Source organism: Hypanus sabinus, chromosome 16 (genome assembly GCF_030144855.1).
Source record: "Hypanus sabinus isolate sHypSab1 chromosome 16, sHypSab1.hap1, whole genome shotgun sequence".
Lineage (NCBI taxonomy): Eukaryota > Metazoa > Chordata > Chondrichthyes > Myliobatiformes > Dasyatidae > Hypanus > Hypanus sabinus.
In genome coordinates, this window is record NC_082721.1 from 82,287,114 (window position 1) to 82,305,358 (window position 18,245).

The 18,245-nt window shown below is 42.4% G+C and overlaps 1 long non-coding RNA gene across 1 annotated transcript in view; it reads left to right on the top strand.

The window, feature by feature from the left end:
* Positions 1 to 659: 659 nt before the first annotated feature.
* LOC132405880 (uncharacterized) overlaps positions 660 to 18,245 on the top strand; it is a 36,596-nt gene continuing 19,010 nt past the window's right edge. Inside the window, exon 1 of the long non-coding RNA XR_009515990.1 lies at positions 660 to 1,456. This is a non-coding gene — a long non-coding RNA (uncharacterized LOC132405880). The remainder of the gene's footprint in view (positions 1,457 to 18,245) is intronic.

An 18,245-nucleotide genomic window follows, 5' to 3' on the forward strand; every position in this document is an offset into this window, starting at 1 on the left:
GTACCATTATCTGTCAACTCTAGAGATGGTGTTCTATGTGAAAATCCCAGGAGATCAGCAGTTTCTGAAATACTCAAAACCAGTCTACTGTCAAAGTCACTCAGATCACATTTCTTCCCCATTCTGGTGTTTGGTCTGAACAGCAACTGAACCTCTCGACCATGTCTGCGTGCTTTTATGCATCAAGTTGCTGTCACATGATTGGTTGATTTAATATTTGCATTAATGTGCAGGTGTACTTAATAATGTGGCCACTGAGTATATGTTGTAAATGATGGTGGAGGGGATTACTAGTGCTTGCACATGTAACAGAGTTTATGGGGTCAATTCAAAGGCCTTTGGTAAGTTAACCCATGCAAAGGAGTTGGAGTTCAAGATTATGAAAATAGTGCCTCTGTCTCACAAGGTTTGATAATCCAGATCTGGAGTACTGTGTGTAGCTTTGGTCCCTATATTCAAGGAAGGATGTACAGAGACATCAATGTGCAATAACTTAGCATCCACATCTCTTTGAAGAGGATTCCAAAGATTCATAAATCTCTCAGAGAAATAATTCTTTCAAAGTTCAAAATAATTAATATCAGAGAATGTATACAGTATACAACCTGAAATTCATAATCTTCACAGACATCCATGAAGTGGAACAAAAACCCCAAAGAATGAATGGCAGAAAAACATTAGATTCCCCAGAGCGAGGGAGAGAGAGATATCGCTCCTGCAACAGACGAGACGGAGGCCAACAGCTCGCTGTTTCGATGTTACAATCTGTCACGTCGCTAATTTGAGTTCCCTGACTTGAGGTCCTTCTTCCAAAGCACCGTACGTGGCCTGTAGTCTCGATGTTACAATCTCCCACGATGCTCCAGTCAGTGACTTTGGCAAAAAATCGGGTCATCCACTGGACCGCGTCCCAAGGGTACATGTCTTTCCAGGCTGCAGCTGCAGGTACTGAAACACCAGGCTGCTTGGCGAGTTCCAAGAGCAAGAACCTTCCGCCATGAAGAACTGCAGTTTGAGAACTGCAGCTGTAGATCATGGACTCTGGCAGGACCCCAGCCACCTTAAAAAGAAAAAAAAGACATACAAAGAGAAGAAATTAAACTGTTTCACGGATGAACTGGAAGAAGTCACCTGGGTCCGCAAAAACTTCTGGTTCCACTTAATCATGCACTACCCTGACAAACAACCAATACGCAAAAACAGGCCAACTGCACAAATCTTCTTGCTATTAATAGTAATAAGATGCAAGTAAATAAATAATACTGAGAATGTGAGTTGTAGCGTCCTTGAAAGTGGGTCCATAGGTTGTGGAATTAATTTAGTGTTGAAGGAAGTGATGTTATCCAAGTCAATTCAGGAACCTGATGGTTGAAGGGTAATAACTATTCCTGAACCATGAAGGGCGATTAATTTTCTTCTAGCTCCAGACTTTTGATCAACCTCCTCTCACTACCAGGTAAATATCCACGTTGTAAAGCTCTGTATCAAAAAGATCACATCTCCTTAATTTCAGTGAGCACAGGCCCATTCTGTTATATCACAACTCCTTCTTCCCAGAAATTCAGTGGGTCAGTCTTAGCTGCTTTTTCTTCTGTGATTATATCATATTCCCCATCTTGTTTTTATATTTTTTTCCTACTTTATTTATTTATATTCTGTCCTTTTCTCCCTCTGCAGCAGTTTCCCAATTCTTCCATTATTGTTCCGAGTGCTGAAGTCAGTCTGATGTTGTAAACAGTAAACTGTCGCCCACGTAAACGTGGTTCTTTTACTTCTGATTGGACAAACACCCGCTTAAAGTAAACAGTGTCTGCTTCTCTTTAAGTGGAGGGGTACGTTTAGGGTTTTGTGTCAATGATTTGTGTAGGAGGGAACTGGCTGGCGAAGGATTCAGGGAAGCAGGTCAGAGTGGTCCTAAGTAATAAAGCCTAGAAACCGCTGAAAGCATCTCTTTAGCAATTTGTTTATCAAAGCAAATGCTCATCGTTTTAATGATTTCAAGAGTTTATTAGCCTCCCTCCTCATTATTGCAGATGAACATTAAGTGGTAATATGAGACATGGAGCTCTATTGTGCTGGATATGTGTGTGTGTGTGTGTCTAAATGCTTCTGTCTATATGTGCCTATTTCAGTAACCAAGGTTAAAAGTCTCTTCTAACAGTTAGACCAGAAAGCAGAGGAGCAGAATTAAGCCGTTCAGCCCATTGAGTCTGCTCTGCCATTACATCATGGCTGATTTATTATCCTTCTCAACCCCATCCTTCTGCCTTCGCCCTGTAACTTTGACATCCTGACTAATCAAGAAACTGTCGAACTCCACTTTAAATATACTCAGTGACTTGGCCTCCAAAGAGTGTGGCAATAAATTCCACAGATTCACTACCCTCTGGCTAAAGAAATTCTTCCTCATCTCTGTTATAAGTGGGTATCCCTAGTCCTAGACTCCCCCACCAGAGGAGCCATTCTCTCCTCATCCACTCTATCTAGACCTTTTAATATTTGATACGTTTCAATAAGAAACCCTCTCATTCTTCTAAACTCCAGTGAGTACAGGCCCAGACCTATCAAATGCTCAACCTTTCATTCCCAGAATCATTCTCATGAACCTTCTCTGGATCCCTCTCCAAAGCCTTTCGTAGAAGTAGGGCTGAAGACTGCTCACAATATTCCAAGCATGGTCTGACCAATGCCTTATAAAGCCTCAGCACTAAATACTTGTTTTTATATTCTAATCCTCTTGAAATGAAAGCTAACATTGCATTTGCTTTTGTTACTACTAACTCAACCTGCATGAGGACTCCTAAGTGCCTTCGAACCTCTGATTTTGAATTTTCCCCTGCTTATTCCTTCTAACAAAGTACATGATTATATATTTCCATTTACCACTTCTTTGTCCTTTCTCCAAATCTAAGTCCTTCTGTAGACACACTTCCTTTACACTAGATGCCCCTCCACCTATCTTCATATCGTCTGCAAACTTGGCCACAAAACCATCAATTCCTTTATCCAAATCATTGACATATAACATGAAAAGAAGCTGTCCCAACACCAACTCCTGTGGAAACAATTAGTCAACAGCAGCCAACCAGACAAAGCGCCCTTTATTCCCACTCTTTGACTTGCTAGTCAGCAATCTTCTATCCATGCTAATATCCTTCCTGTAATACCATATGCTCTTGTTAAGCAGCCTTTTGTGTGACACCTTGTCAGAAGCCTTCTTGAAATCCAAGTACTGTATACAACATCCACTGACTCTTGTTTGCCTATCCTGCTTGTTATTTCCTTAAAGAATTCCAATAGATCTACCAGTCAAGATTTCTTCTGAAGGAAACCATGCTGACATTGCCTATTTTATCATGTGCCTCCAAGTACTCTGAAATCTCATCCTCAATAATGGACTACAATATCTTTCCAACCATTGAGGTCAGGTTAACTCGTCTATAATTTCCTTTCTCCTGCCTCCCTCCCTTCTTAAAGAGTGGAGTGACTTTTGCAATTTTCCAGTCCTCTGGAACAATTTCAGGATCTGGTGGTTGTTGAAATATCATTACTAATGTCTCCACAATCTCTTCAGCTACCTCTTTCCAAACTCTGAATGTAGTCCATCTAGTCCAGATGACTTATTACCTTCAGACCTTTCAGCTTCCCAAACATATATTTCTCAGTAATGGCAACTATATATATATATACTTATATGTATAACCAACATTGGTAATTCTATAACAATTCAATATAACTAAAAAAAGGGCTGAATCTAGGAGCTTGATGTTTCAAATGTATAGAATTTGTGTCCCAATCACGTGTACAATCCCTTATGGCTCATGGGTTCAATAGGGGTTTATTATTCATAAGGGCATCACAGGGGCATAGTGGTTAACACAATCGCTTTGCAGTGCTCGCTATAAGATTGAGGTTCGATTCCTGCTGCTGTCTGCAAGGAGCACGTGACCGCATGGTTTCCTCCAGGTGCTCCAGTTTCCTCCCACATTCCAAAGATGTACAATAAGGTTTAGTGAGCTATGTTCGCACTGGAGATGTGCGAAACCTGTGGTCTGCTCAGTATCATCCTTGTTGATATGATAACTTTAATCTCGGTTACTGAAATAGGCACAATTAGACAGAAGTGCTTAGACAAATACAGATCACAGATGCATTTTATGTATATGTGACAAATAAAGCTAATCTTTATCCTTCACTTGTTCCATTTAATATCAGAGAATGTATATAGTATACTACCTGAAATTCTTACTCTTCACAGACGTCCACAAAACAGAAGAAAGAAACCCAAAGAATGAATGGTAGAAAAATGTTAGAACCCCAAAGCCCTCCACTCTCCTCTCCCATACACAGACAACAACAAAAGCATCAACCCTTCCCCCCACTTGTTTCAGCAGAAAGTGTCAGCCACCCATTGCAAGCAATAGCAAAGTTCCCAAAGAGACAATGATCTAGAGTCCATTAAAAAAAAACTACTGTTCATCCCAACAGTTTGACATCACACAGGCTCTCCCTCACTCACCAACGAGTAAGTGAGAGGCATCACTCCTGTAACCATAATTAAGAGACTAAGTCATTCATACCCAGCACGGTAAATAGTTGGTTAAGAGCATCCTTACATGCACACTACACTACTGTTAACAGAAATGACTTTACTTGCAGAAGGGATCTTCTAGTTACCCAAAGTGCTTCATAATGAAAAATCATCTTTGAGGGGCAACTGCAGACAAAAGTAGATGCCTTGATGTGCAATGCATTATTGAACGAAGTAAGAAACTGAAACGTACAACAAGCAATGACATTCATTTATAAAATTGAACTTGAAGGCAGAGTGGAAGAATTTTTAGCAACGTGGAGGAGCAGAGGTGTCTTAGAGGCCACATCTGTAGATCCCTCAAAGTTGCTGAACAAGTCGATAGGGTGGTTTAGAAGATGTGAAGTCTCAGGAAGTGAGTTCAAAAGCTGCAAGGCAAAGTTGCAGATGTATAAAATTGGTTCAACCCCTGTTTGGAGTATTTTGTTCCATTGTGGTTGTCTCGTTACAGGACAGATGTGAAAACCTTAGAGAGAGTGCAGAAGAGATTCACTAGGAAAACTTGCCTTATGTGGAAAGGTTGAGCGAGCTGAGGCTTTTCTTTTTGAAATGAAGGAGGATGAGAGGTGACTCTATGGAGGTGTATAAAATTATGAGAGGCATAGACAGAGAGGACAGCCAGAGCCTTTTACCCAGGGCAACAATGGGCAATACCAGAGGAACAGTTTAAAGTGAGTGGAGGAAATTTTAAGGGGAGATGTCAGATTTTTCACAGTGAGTGGCAGATGTTTGGGATGCACTAGCAGCAGTGGTGGTCAAGGCTGATAAAAACACAACATAGAACAGTACGGCACAGGAATGTGCTTCAGCCCACGATGCTGTGTCATTTTAACCTACTCCAAGGTCAATCTAACCCGTCTCTCCCACATATCCCTCCATTTTTATTTCATCCATATGCCTATCTAAGCATCTCAACTGTTCCTAATCTTTCTGTCTCTGACACCACCTCCAGCACTGTGCTCTATGCAGCCACCACTCTCTGTGTTAAAAAAAAACCTTCCTCTGACATCTCCCCTATACTTTCCTCCAATCACATTAAAAATATGCTCTGTCATTATTAACCATTTCTGTCCTGGGAAAAAGGTGCTGGCTGTCTACTTGATATATGCCTCATATCATCTTATACCTGTCTATCAAGTGCCTTCTCGTCCTCCTTTGGTCCAAAGAGATAAGTCCTAGCTCACTTAAACTTTCCTCATTAGACATGTTCTCTAGTCTAGGTTGCACCCTGGTAAATCTCTTCTATAGTCTCTTTAAAACTTACACATCCTTCCTATAATGAGGCAACCAGAAATAAACATAGTACTCCGTGTGGTTTTATAGAGCTGCAACATTACTTTGCGACTCTTGAACCCAATCCCTCTGACTAATGAAGGTCAACACCCCAAATGCTTTCTTAATCACCCTATCAACTTGTGCTGTAACTTTGGGAGATGTATGGACTTGGACCCCAAAATCCCTCTGTTCCTCCACACTGCTAAGATTCCTGCCATTAACTTTGTACTCTGCCATCAATTTTGACCTTCCAAAGTGTATTACTTCACACTTTTCTGATTTGAATTCCATCTGCCATTTCTCAAATTAGCTCTGCATCCTATCAGTGTCCCATTGTAACCTATGGCATTGTTCTACACTATCCACAACAGCGCCAAACTTTCTGCAAACTTACCAACCCAGCCTTCCACCTCCTCATCTAAGTCATTTATAAAAATTACAATGGCAGGGCTCCCAGTGCAGATCCCTGCAGAACACCACTAGTCACTGACCTCCATGCAGAATACACCCCAGTCTTCTACCACCCTTTGCCTTTTGTGGGCAAACCAATTCTGAATCCACACAGCCAAGTTTCCCTTGTTCCCATTCCTCATGACCTTCTGAATGAGCTTACCATTGAATGTCTTACTAAAACTCATATACACCATATCCACTACTCTGCTTTAATCAATAGGGACTCCTAGATAGGGAGATGGACGTAGGACAAAAATGGAATATTGTGGTATACGAAGCAGGAGAAGTTTACACTGATTGTGGAGTAGGTTTATATAGATTGTGCAAGATTGTGGTGCAAGATTGTGGGCCAAAGGGCCCATACTGTGCTGCACTGTTCTTTGTTTATGTTAGGTCATATTCTGGTCTTAGGGTGTATCGCAAAATATTAACTTTAGCAACTAACTACAGCAACCAGTTTTTAGACCTGACTAAGTTTAAAATGCAGCTCTGGACAATTGGTTCCAAGAGCTGTGAACAGCAGTTAATTGAAAAACCAGACAGTGTCGATTAAAATTCACCTTGGGTGTCTGGAGTGAGGTGTGGAAGTTATATGTAATTCAAAGGAAACACTGTAGATACATTGTAAATATAGAATTGTTCTTTGATCTTTGGCAAAGAAAATGTCATGTAATACTGGGTCCAACAGGCCTCTTCCTCCAAAAAGGCCTCAGTATGATGCCAGCTGCTTGTTTTTGTTGAATAAATCACTTTATATCCACTAGTTTCAGTCTCTTTCTCTGGTGATTTTGCTCACATTGCAAAAGTTATAAAGTCCCTTTAATGTACGAAATCACCATAAAAGTTGTTCTCCGAATTATTTTCAAGTAAAATATAACTACGAGCCATAGAATAAGATATTGATGGGAGGCATGTTTTCTACCTGAGTGGAACACAATGGTTTTAGGAAAGGAGTTCTAGAGCTTAGGGGTTTGGCAAAGCACATGCTTACATAAACTATTCTTAGGAAATTCATATTGGCATGGTCTCCAGAAATGTTGTGCAAGGAATATCTACGACTGAATCTCAATGTGAACTGGCTTCTCTTTGTGAGGCAATGCTTCTGGTAAATGTAGCTCTGCCCTTTGCACTTTGAGATGCATCTCAGTACTTTAAAATGGTGGACTATAGTGTATGGTAATTGGGTGGCCGAGACAGAAGCTTGGAGAAGGGTCAGGAACCAAGAGGAAGGAAGCCAGCTGGCGGTCATTCTGATAGATGTCATTTGAAAGTATCGGGGTTAGGAATGCTTGGTGATTCTGCAGTTTGGTGTACTTGAAAGGAGCACATTAACTCCCAAGAGGTAAGAATGAGTGACCAGTCATGTGGGTGAAAGAATAAAAGCCTTTCAGGCAGGGAGGTCTGTCCGCATCACTGTCTGGTATGGGGGGAGGGGTTACTGATTAAGACTGAAAGAAGCTGCAGTGGGTTGTAGATTTAGTCAGCTCTATCTTGGGTACTAGCTTACAAAGTACCCAGGACATCTTCAAGGAGTGATGTCTCATAAAGGCAGCGTCCATTATTAAGGACCTCCAGCACCCAGGGCATGCCCGTTTCTCACTGTTACCATCAGGTAGGAGATACAGAAACCTGAAGGCATACACTCAGCGATTCCGGAACAGCTTCTTCCCCTCTGCCATCCAATTCCCTTTTTCAGGATTGAGAAGAAGGGGAGAGGTGCCAAAATAACAAAGGTGGTGCGAAGGGAAGGAGCTTAACTGGGAGGTGGTAGGTGAAGCCAGCTGGATGGGAAAGGTCAAGGCCTGGAGAAGAAGGAATCCTATAGGAGAGGAGAGGGGATCACAGGAGAAAGGGAAGAAGGAGGGTACCCAGGGGGAGGTAATAGGCAGGTGAGAAGAGGATTAAAGGTCAGAGTAAATAGAAGAAGTGGGGAGGGGGGGTGGGAATTTGTTTACCAAGAGAAATCAATGTTCGTGCCATCAGATTGGAGGTTATCCAGATGGAATATAAGTTGTTGCCCCTTTGTCCTGAGGGTGGTCTCTTCTTGGCACAAGAGGAGGCCATGGACTGACATGTCGGAAACAGGAATGGGAATGGGAATTAAAATGTTTGACCACTGGGAAGTCCCACTTGCAGCAAACGGTGCAGAGGTGTTCGACGAAGTGGTCCCTCGTGCAATGATGTGAAGTCTGGATTGTGTTTAGGATACATTGGAGGGGGTTTCTGGATGGCCAGATGAGCTGAGAGAAGGTGGAGAGAGGGACTGAAAACAAAGTCTGTTCACTGCACCTTAAATAAACAGATGGCTGTTTCATTAAATCTCCATTGCAGAAATAACCAAGCCCCTATACCTACTGGGCTTGTCCTGTCAGAAATTACATCACAGGATTTAAAAAGGAACTCACCACCATCTGGTTTTTATGTGTTTTAGCAACAGCTCCCATAATTTGGAATCAATGCTTAAACCACTGTAAACATGAATCGCTAATAAAGACAAGGACAAAGAAACCAGCTTACAAGGCAGCTATGTGTTTCCCAGACTCGGCCACGTTGGAACAACTGAAATACTCCCCTGGGGAATTACCCTTGCTCTGATTGATGTGGAGTCCAATTTCGTGCATTCCTGGCTGATGTTCCTGAAACAGCATACTGGTCCTCTCCTTCCATACCACAATTCCCCGATGTCACCACAGGGAGCTGCTTCTCTCATTCCAAACAAATGCACGCTTCTTCCAGCAAAGACATTTCTCAGCAAGTGGGGCAGAAAACCAGATATTAAATCTGTTTGACAAGGAGAGCATGAAATGTTTAACTTTTAGCATATTCAGAAGGAGGAACATTGGGCTGACATAGTGGGTGTGGAGCCATGTCCACTGAGGTGGATTAGTACAAACCCAATGACTATTGCTGAGTAACCAACAAGGGAAAAGACTATGGTAACTCTTTAGCTCCCCACTTGTGTTTTATTCTACTCCACAGGAAGCGTTCTGTACTGATACACTCCAGTGATGGCTTGCAGGAAATTGATGTAGAGTGGCCTGAATCTGCATAGAGCACCGGAATGAGTCAGAGATTGATGATGCATGATAGCTTTTAAAGGCTGCTGTTTAAGGGCAGACAGATTTTAAATAATGAGGAAGTTGTTGGACAGGATGAGGTTCAGGAGCTCTGAAACTTGAGATGAAGTTCATCAGTCCCATGATCTCAGTAGGAAGTAGGGTTGAAAAGAAGCTGGCTCTTTAGTGAAACTATGAGCCCAAGTTGTTAAATCTCTGAACTGAGTGGGAAAGTTTGATCTGGTCAACTTTTTTCTGTTTTATAGAGGAGGTGTGGAACATCTAGTCAGTGTGCTCTTCAGGAATGTGAGACAGGCATCTCCAGAAAAGGGACTGTCAGGCTAATCAACACGTCCACTCATTAATCTTCCCCACCACCACTACATACATTACTTCTTCCTCTCTTCCCCCCCCCCCCCCACCCCCGCACCTTCTTGCTTTGACCTCATCTCTTTTTTCCAGTCCTGATGCAAGGTCTCGGCCTGAAATGTCCACTGTTTATTCTTTTCCGTAGTTGCTGCCTGGCCTGCTGAGTTCCTCCAGCATTTTGTGTGCATTACTTTGACTTCCAGCACCTGCAGTTTTCTCTTGTTTGGAGTATTGTGTGCAGCTTTGGTCACCTACCTGCCGGAAAGATGTAAATAAGGTTGAACGAGCTGCCAGCACAAGTGGTGCATGCGAGCTTGATTTCAACATTTAAGCAAGGTTTGGATAGGTACATGGATGGTAAGGGTAAGGAGGGCTGTTTTCCCAGTGTAGATCAATGGGAGTAGGCAGTTTAAATGGTACAGCATGAATTAGATGGGCCAAAGAGCCTGTTTCTGTGTTGTATCTTTCTATGACTCTATGATTACCAGGTTGAGGAACAGTTATTACCCTTCAACCATCAGGCTCCTAAACCAGCGTGGTTCATCTAACTCAACTCTGAACTGATTTTACAACCTATGGACACCCTTTCAAGGACTCAACAATTCATGTTCTCAATATTATTTATTATTCATTTATTATTATTATTATTTGTTCTTTTTTGTATTTGCAGAGTTTGTCTTCTTTTGTGCATTGGGTATTTGTGTGGGTGTGTAGTTTTTCATTGATTCCATTGCATTTTCTTTGTATCTACTGTGAATGCCTGCAAGAAAATGAATCTCATGGTAGTATATGGTGACATTTACATACTTTAATAATAAAGTTTACTTTGAACTTTGAAAGAAAGAGAATTGCAAAATTAAATGACAGGAGCAATGACAAAGAATAGAGAGACTTTGTACCTTTTTCACTGCAGAGGACACCTCACATCACATGTCACACAAAGCGCTGGAAGAACTCAGCAGCTCAGGGTAGCATAGACATTCTATCCTCTCCATAGATGCTGCCTGACTGAATTCCTCCAGTGCTTTGTGTGTGTTACATTGTTAAATTGGACCAGCCACTTCTCTGTGTGATACAACTTTGCACATCTGACACTTGGTGAGCTTCATCCAATCACCTAATTATATTGTCAGCCCCAACTTACCAATTGGAATTTGAAGCAATATTGAGCCATCTAGGACCTTAATTTATGACTCCCAATAATTCAAGAAGCACACCCTAAGGTAGGTTTAGTGATATATATATAAAGTTCAATGTTCAAAGTACATTCATTATCAAAGTACGAATACATTACACAACCTTGAGATTTGTCTCCTTACAGGCAGCTACGAAACAAAGAAACCCAAAAGGGTTCTTAAAAAAAGACTGTCAAATGAGCAGGGAGGGAAAAATAAACAAATCATGCAAACAATAAAAGTATGCAAAATTGCATTCAGAACTGGAGTTGTACAAAAGACATGAAGCCAGGCATCACTGTGACCGGTGCATGCCACAGCTTCAGTTCAGTGCAGAGCTGAGTAAACGTCATGGAGTACTGAGCAGAACCAGGCAGAACCAGCCTGTCCCTCGCCTACAGTCATGACACCTGACCTTTCCAATCTGGCCCAGAGCTTAAATCATCCAGACTTTCCTTGCTCTTGGACCACTCTGGAGCCTGGACCCCACTACCACGATTTAGGCCATTACTGACTTTTCCAATTCAGCCCGGTGCTTAAATCAGTCAAACATCGGGTCTCAGGGATGCCTCTACTCTGCCTCACCTCTCCACTCTTAGCAGTGAATGCAATTAATAAAATAGTTAGTAGTTTTCTTTGTTTTGATTGCCACTGATAAGTAGTTGGTGGGCTTCTTAAACCAGAAGGTTTAAGCAAAATGTTCCTAATTGGGACATTGATGCATTGATGTCCGCATGCCATTGAATTTCAGTGCTGCTCGTATTTTTTCCATCATAGTAACTCATGATGTCTGTTACGGACCTTTGAAATTATTCACAGAGCTGATTTGCTAAAATTTCTGTCTGAATCGTGAGGCTGTGCTCAATGGTGGAAATAATATACGCAAGGCAGTATGTGGGTACAACCTAGGATTTGTGTCTTTGAGGCAAAGCAAGAAGTCATGATTTCTCTCCCAGTAATTCTACAAAGCAATATATGCAAGATGGTTAGATAATGTGAAGTTATTTCGATGCAGTAGGAAGAACATGGGGGGGCCACAGTAGTGTAGAGCGGTTCCCATGCCAAGCCATAATGCAGCTGGATAGGATCCTTTCTATGGTGCTTCAATAAAAATTGGCGAGGGTCAACGGGCACATGCTGAATCTCTTTAGTTGATTAGGGAGTAGGTTGGGGCAGCATGGTAGCATAGGGGTTCACACAATGTTTTACAATACAGGCAACCTGGGTTCAATTCCCATAGCTGCCTGTGAGGAGTTTATACACTCTCCCCATGGCCAGGTGGGTTTCGTCTCACAGTCCAAAGACTTTCCAGTTGATAGGTATATTGTTCATTGTAAATTGTTCCATGATTAGGCTAGGGTTAAATCAGGGGATTGCTGGGCAGCATGGCTTAAAGGGCCAGAAGGGCCTATTGTTCGCTGTATCTCAATAAATAAATAAATATTTTCCTATGTAAACTACCAGTAAATGTTGGTGCCCAGAGAGATTAGTATATGTTGGTTTAGGAAACTAGGAAAGTAAACATGAAGGTGCAACAAGCAATTAAAAAGGCAAGCAATGCTTTGTCATTTATTGCAAAGAGGTTAATGTGCAAAAAGATGAAGCTTCACTAGAATTTGATGGAGGGGCATCAGATTTGGAGAACTTCATCTAGTTTTGGTCTTAGTGACTGAAGAAGTTCTGGATAGTGTACAGCACATACAGTAGATATTAATTCCTGGGATTGAGCAGACCATGTGATTGTATTGGGTTTGCTGACCGAGGAGTTCTAAACTAGTTCACTTCCTTGTTTATTCTCCACAGTGAGGTTAGCTGCCTATACCCACTATTTGAGCAGTGAGTCCCCCTCCCTCTATCAAGGAGAGGATACTTCTAGCTAACGAAATAGTTTAATCACAGTTCACAAAATGCGGGAGGAACTCAGCAGGCCAGACAGCAGCTCTGGAAAAGAGTAAACAGCTGAGGTTTCATGCTGAGACCCTTCAGCAGGACTCTTCATCCTGCTGAAGAGTCTCGGCCTGAAACATTGACTGTACTCTTTTCCATAGAAGCTGCTTGGCCTGCTGAGTTCCTCCCGCATTTTGTGTGTGTTGCTTTGGATTTGCAGCATCTGCAGACTTTCTCTTGTTTGTGACAGTTAATCTATTTCTAGTGATACACGTCTAAATTCTCACAGCATTCTTAAAACTCACAGAAGCTTTCTAGCTTAAAAAAAGATTTCTAAATTATGAACAATTTCTAAAACACAAAAGGATACCAAAGCACAGGAGCAAATCCTATAAATTGGACGGACATATTAATGATGCTGATGAGCAAATTGTCTGTCCTAGAAATCAAAGACAGAGAAATGGATTCTAGTTCACTACGTGTTTCTGACTTTCTTCTTGCTGTTCCTAATAAGCCTGACTACCCTCTACATTTATACTGTTTCTCTGCCCCTTTTGCACGCACATGATATTGTTTTCAGATACCTTTTTACACAAAACTATCTAAAAGCTTATAGAGACAGTCCTCAGATTACCACAATTAATACCTTGAAACTGACTCCTTGAGCACATAACCCTTCAACTATTAACCAATTATTTTAAACCAACTATTAGCTAAGCATTTATTTTTAATCATTTTAACTTTTTAGAAGTGCTAATTGATGTTATCAATTTAGTCTGCAAGCTTCCTTTAACTAAACAATTACCCAGTGTTGTCTGGTTTGAAACAAACCTAATTATACAATCCAATGTCTTACACTGCATCTCTTGAGCAGTTGAACCAGAGCTTTTTAGACAGTGTGTTTATTTGCAAAGCTATTCTTTCAACTTCAGGCTGATTGTTGCATGCCATTTACATTAGGTGCTGAAGACTGGCTCACATTTATGACATGAAGCTAAACAAAGAGTATTGTTTGGCAGTTTATTTTACTCAAAAACAACATTTTGATCTCTAGAAGTTTCAGCTGCTGTTGGAAAGCTGAGCATGGCAATAAAAAAGAACCCCCCCCCCACCCCAGCCTTGGACAGTGAACATACATCACAGTACAGTCCTTGAAAGTGAAACAATAGGTTATGGAATCAGTTCAGTGTTGAGGTGAGTGAAGTTATTCACACTGATTCAGGAGCTGATAGCCAAAGGGTAATAACTTCTCACAAATGCTGCCTGAACTGCTGAGTATTTTCCATTCTTCACTTTCTGTCATGAGCCTTTTGCCTTGCTGTAGAACATTGAGGTTCAAGGTTTCTCAAGTATCTGTTTGTACTATTTGTTAAAGCCAGTAGACCCTGGTGCTTTCTGTTTAATCTTGTCAAGTTAATTGCGACTGGCATGGGTTTCCTGCATTCTATGATTATTTTTGCACTTTAGCAGAGTCTTTGTGTTTGTGGAGAATGATCTGTTTTGTGGTGCTGCTCAGTCATGCCTCCGATACACTTCTATGTCTAATTTCTTGTTTGCGATTCTTCATGGGGAATCTGCCATTGCTCCACTCCTCATTGCCGGCGCTGACCATGACAGACTCTGCTGTCCTCCGTTCCTGGGTTCCAGTCCTTGCGAGTGACCATCATGACACTTCCTTTTTAAGGGTAAACATGAGCTCTGTCACTGTCCCACTGAGTAAACATAATACTAAGCTTCCAACGACAGATCCTGAGCGGAAATGTTATAAATTTCCTAGCATTTGCAGATTTTTTTTTTGATTTCCATTGATCTTGCTTGCCGTAGACTAGGAAGTAAAGTGACTATTGGAGGAACTCAGGAGGTCAAGCAGCATCACTGGAGGCAGAGGGGTAGTTAACATTTTGAATCTCTGCTGCGACTACTTTCCCTTTGCAAACACAAGACAGATGCCGTGTCACTTCAGACTGCAACTGATATAGCCCCTCTGGCCTCTTGCTCAATCCAGAGGTGAAGGTGACAAGCAGAGGTGAAGATGACAAGTATGAACTAATAGGGAGTGGTTCAATATTGATTCTTGTCTCCAGGGTGGTTTGCTGCTTGCAGTTAACATCCAAGCAGTTTTTTGTTAAAGATTACTAACTTTTTTGGTTTGCTGGTGTTGCTGAATTAATATTCCCCTCCACTGTACTGAGTGGTGAAGCACAAAGAAATGGGACCTTGCCAAGTTAAACTTCCAGACCAGAGGACAGGAAACATATTTTTTCCCAAATTTATTTTTTTGTCTAAAACACTTGCAGCTGTTCTGCGTTTAACCGTTTCAAATGACTGCCCAACTCCTAATGACTGCAGGAACAGGACGAGCAATGTGACCAGGGGGAACAATGAACCGTTTGTGTGAGACCAGGTCCGAGTAAAGCTTACCATCCTGTGTCTGTCCCTGCTGTGTGGGGGAAGTGGGGGGGGAGGGGGTAACTGGAGGTCAGTTCTCCTTTGCTAAAGGACAAAGGGTGGGACATCGCACACAGCTTAAAAATCACATAAATAAAGAGCAGCTTCAAAAATCTTCTTTTGCAGAATCCAGGATGGGTGTGGGACGGCAGGGAATGTTATGGTCAAAAGTTTGCTGGAATTGTTTCCTTTAAGCCAAGAGTCCGGGCTAATATTCCCGGCCCAGTAGGCTTGAGTTCATGATCCGGCTTCTCTGAGCCGCAAAACAAACGAACTGTTCCTGCGACTGCTAAGCTCATAAGGACGGTGAACGTCAGCAATGGGAACAATGCAATGTTTGTGAGAACAATGGTTCAATGGTCCAATTTAATATCAGAGAATGCATACAGTATACAACCTGAAATTCTTACTCTTCACAGGCATCCATGAGAAATAAACAACACCAAAGAATGAATGATGGAAAACGTTAGAACCCCCAAAGCCCCCTCTCCCCTCCTACGCACGAGCAGCAGCAAAAGCACCAAATCCTTCCTCCTCTCCTCCCTCACTTGCTCCAGCAAAAACATCAACCACCCACCATGCAAGTAATAAGAAAGCCCCCCCCCCCCCCAGATCTGGAGTCCCTCAAAAACTGATGACCATCCCAACACTTTGACATCTTAGACAGGCTCTTAGCGAGGGACAGAGAGAAATAATCTCTCCTGCCACAGCAAGTGGGGAGGCCAACAGCCCGCTGTTTCGATGTCACTCTTGCTTGTCTGAGTTCTCAAGTTCCACTGGTCAGTGGACTCACCATCAAGAGGAGAGAGACTGCTCGGGTGCAGAGGCTCCCGATCCTCCTCCCTGCCTGTGATAGGTACTTGAAACTAGGATGTTACACTCAACCAAGAAAACATGGACAGGCAGGAAGGGCCAATCCAACGGCAGGCAGCACGGTGGGTAGTGCTGCTGCTGTTTCATACGGTAGCTCTGGAGACCCTGGATTGATTCTGCCCTCCAGGGTTGTATGGAGTTCACACATTCTCCATGTGAGCATAAGATGTTTCGCCGGGTGCTCCCGACCCATCCCACATCCCAAAGGTATGCTGGTGGTAACTTAGCTGACTGGTGTATATCACCCTGAGTGAAGATGGAGGGTCGGAGAATTGAGGAAGAATTGATGGATGAGTGGCAGGTTAGAGGGGGAAAATAGGAGAACTGTGATCCATAGGATTGCTCTGAAAACTGACATAGATCCAATGGCAAACACAAGGAAATCTGCAGATGCTGGAAATTCAAACAACAACACACACAAAATGCCGGTGGAACACAGCAGGCCAGGCAGCATCTATAAGGAGAAGCGCTGTCAATGTTTCGGGCCGAGACCCTTCGTCAGGACTTACCGAAAGGAAAGATAGTAAGAGATTTGAAAATAGTGGGGGGAGGGGGAAATGCGAAATGATAGGAGAAGACCGGAGGGGGTGGGATGAAGCTAGGAACTGGAAAGGTGATTGGCGAAAGTGATACAGAGCTGGAGAAGGGAAAGGATCATGGGACGGGAGGCCTCAGGAGAAAGAAAGGGGGGGAGCACCAGAGGGAGATGGAGAACAGGCAAACAACTAAATATGTCAGGGATGGGGTAAGAAGGGGAGGAGGGGTATTAACGGAAGTTAGAGAAGTCAATGTTCAATGACTTTGATCCAATGGGCTGAACAGCCTCCAGCTACTTCTAAACATGAGCTCTATTTGTTACACATGCATTGCAATATTCAGGGAAGTGTGTCGAGCAACACAGCCCTAGATGTTCTGTGGGCAGTCTGCAAGTATTGCTGTGCTTCCAGCACCAACAGAGCACGCACACAGCTTACTATCCCTAACCTGTACATCTTTGGAATGTGGGAGGGAACTGGAGCACATGGATGAAACCCATGTGGACAAGGGAGAACATACAAACTCCTTAGAGACAGAGGCAGGATTGAACCCGGGTCACTGGTGCTGTAATAACATCATGCTCACCGCTATGCTTAAGGAAATATGAGAAAGAAGTAATCTTAATACTGTGAAGAGCATTCTGACAGGCTGCATCACCGTCTGGTAAGGGGGGATGGTGTGGTGTGCCACTGCACAAGATCGAAAGCAGTTACAGAAAGTTGTAAAGTTAGTCAGCTCCCATATGAGTACTAGCCTTAGTAGTATCCAAGATATCTTCAAGGAGCGGTGCCTCAGAAAAGTGGCTTCCATCATCAAGGACCTCCATCACCCAGGACATGCCCTTTTCCCATTGTTACATTCTGGAAGGAGGTACAGAAACCTGAAGGCACTCACTCACGATTCAGGAACAACTTCTTCCCCTCTGCCATCGATTCCTAAATGGACATTAAACCCATGAACACCACCTCACTACTTTTTTACTTCTATTTTTTGCACTACTTATTTTAATTTAACTATTTAATATCTATATACTTCCTGTAATTCAGTTTGTTTTATTTTCTCTATTATTCTGTAGTCTATGGCTTTGCTGCTGCGAAGGCAACAAATTTCATGTCATATGCCAGTGATATTAAACCTGCTTCTGATTCTGATTAATATATCTGACATAGCAGGAAAACATTGTACTAAAATGGTGAAAGATATTCGAGGTCCATAAAATCATCTTTGACCCATTTAAGAACAGATCTTCAGTACATGATATTAAAAATTTTATTGAATGGAAATCAAAGACAAGGGTTAATGATTTAATATCAGAGTTGTTCTGCTCACAGCTGAGGCCAGGAAATAAAGTTACACACAATGAGTATTAAAAGCCCACGACTTTTCTCTGAAAAGATCCCAATGTGGGGGGCGATCATAGAGTTCAGAACTACCAGTAACAGATTTTGAAGGAGATAGGGTTGGTGGAGTTAATGTGCAGGTCAGACCTGCAGCTCAGGTGGGGGCAATTAGAGAGCAATGCAGCTGGCTCCAGAGCGTCTGGGCTCTTAGAAGGCAGGAAACCCATTCAGTGTCTCTCTT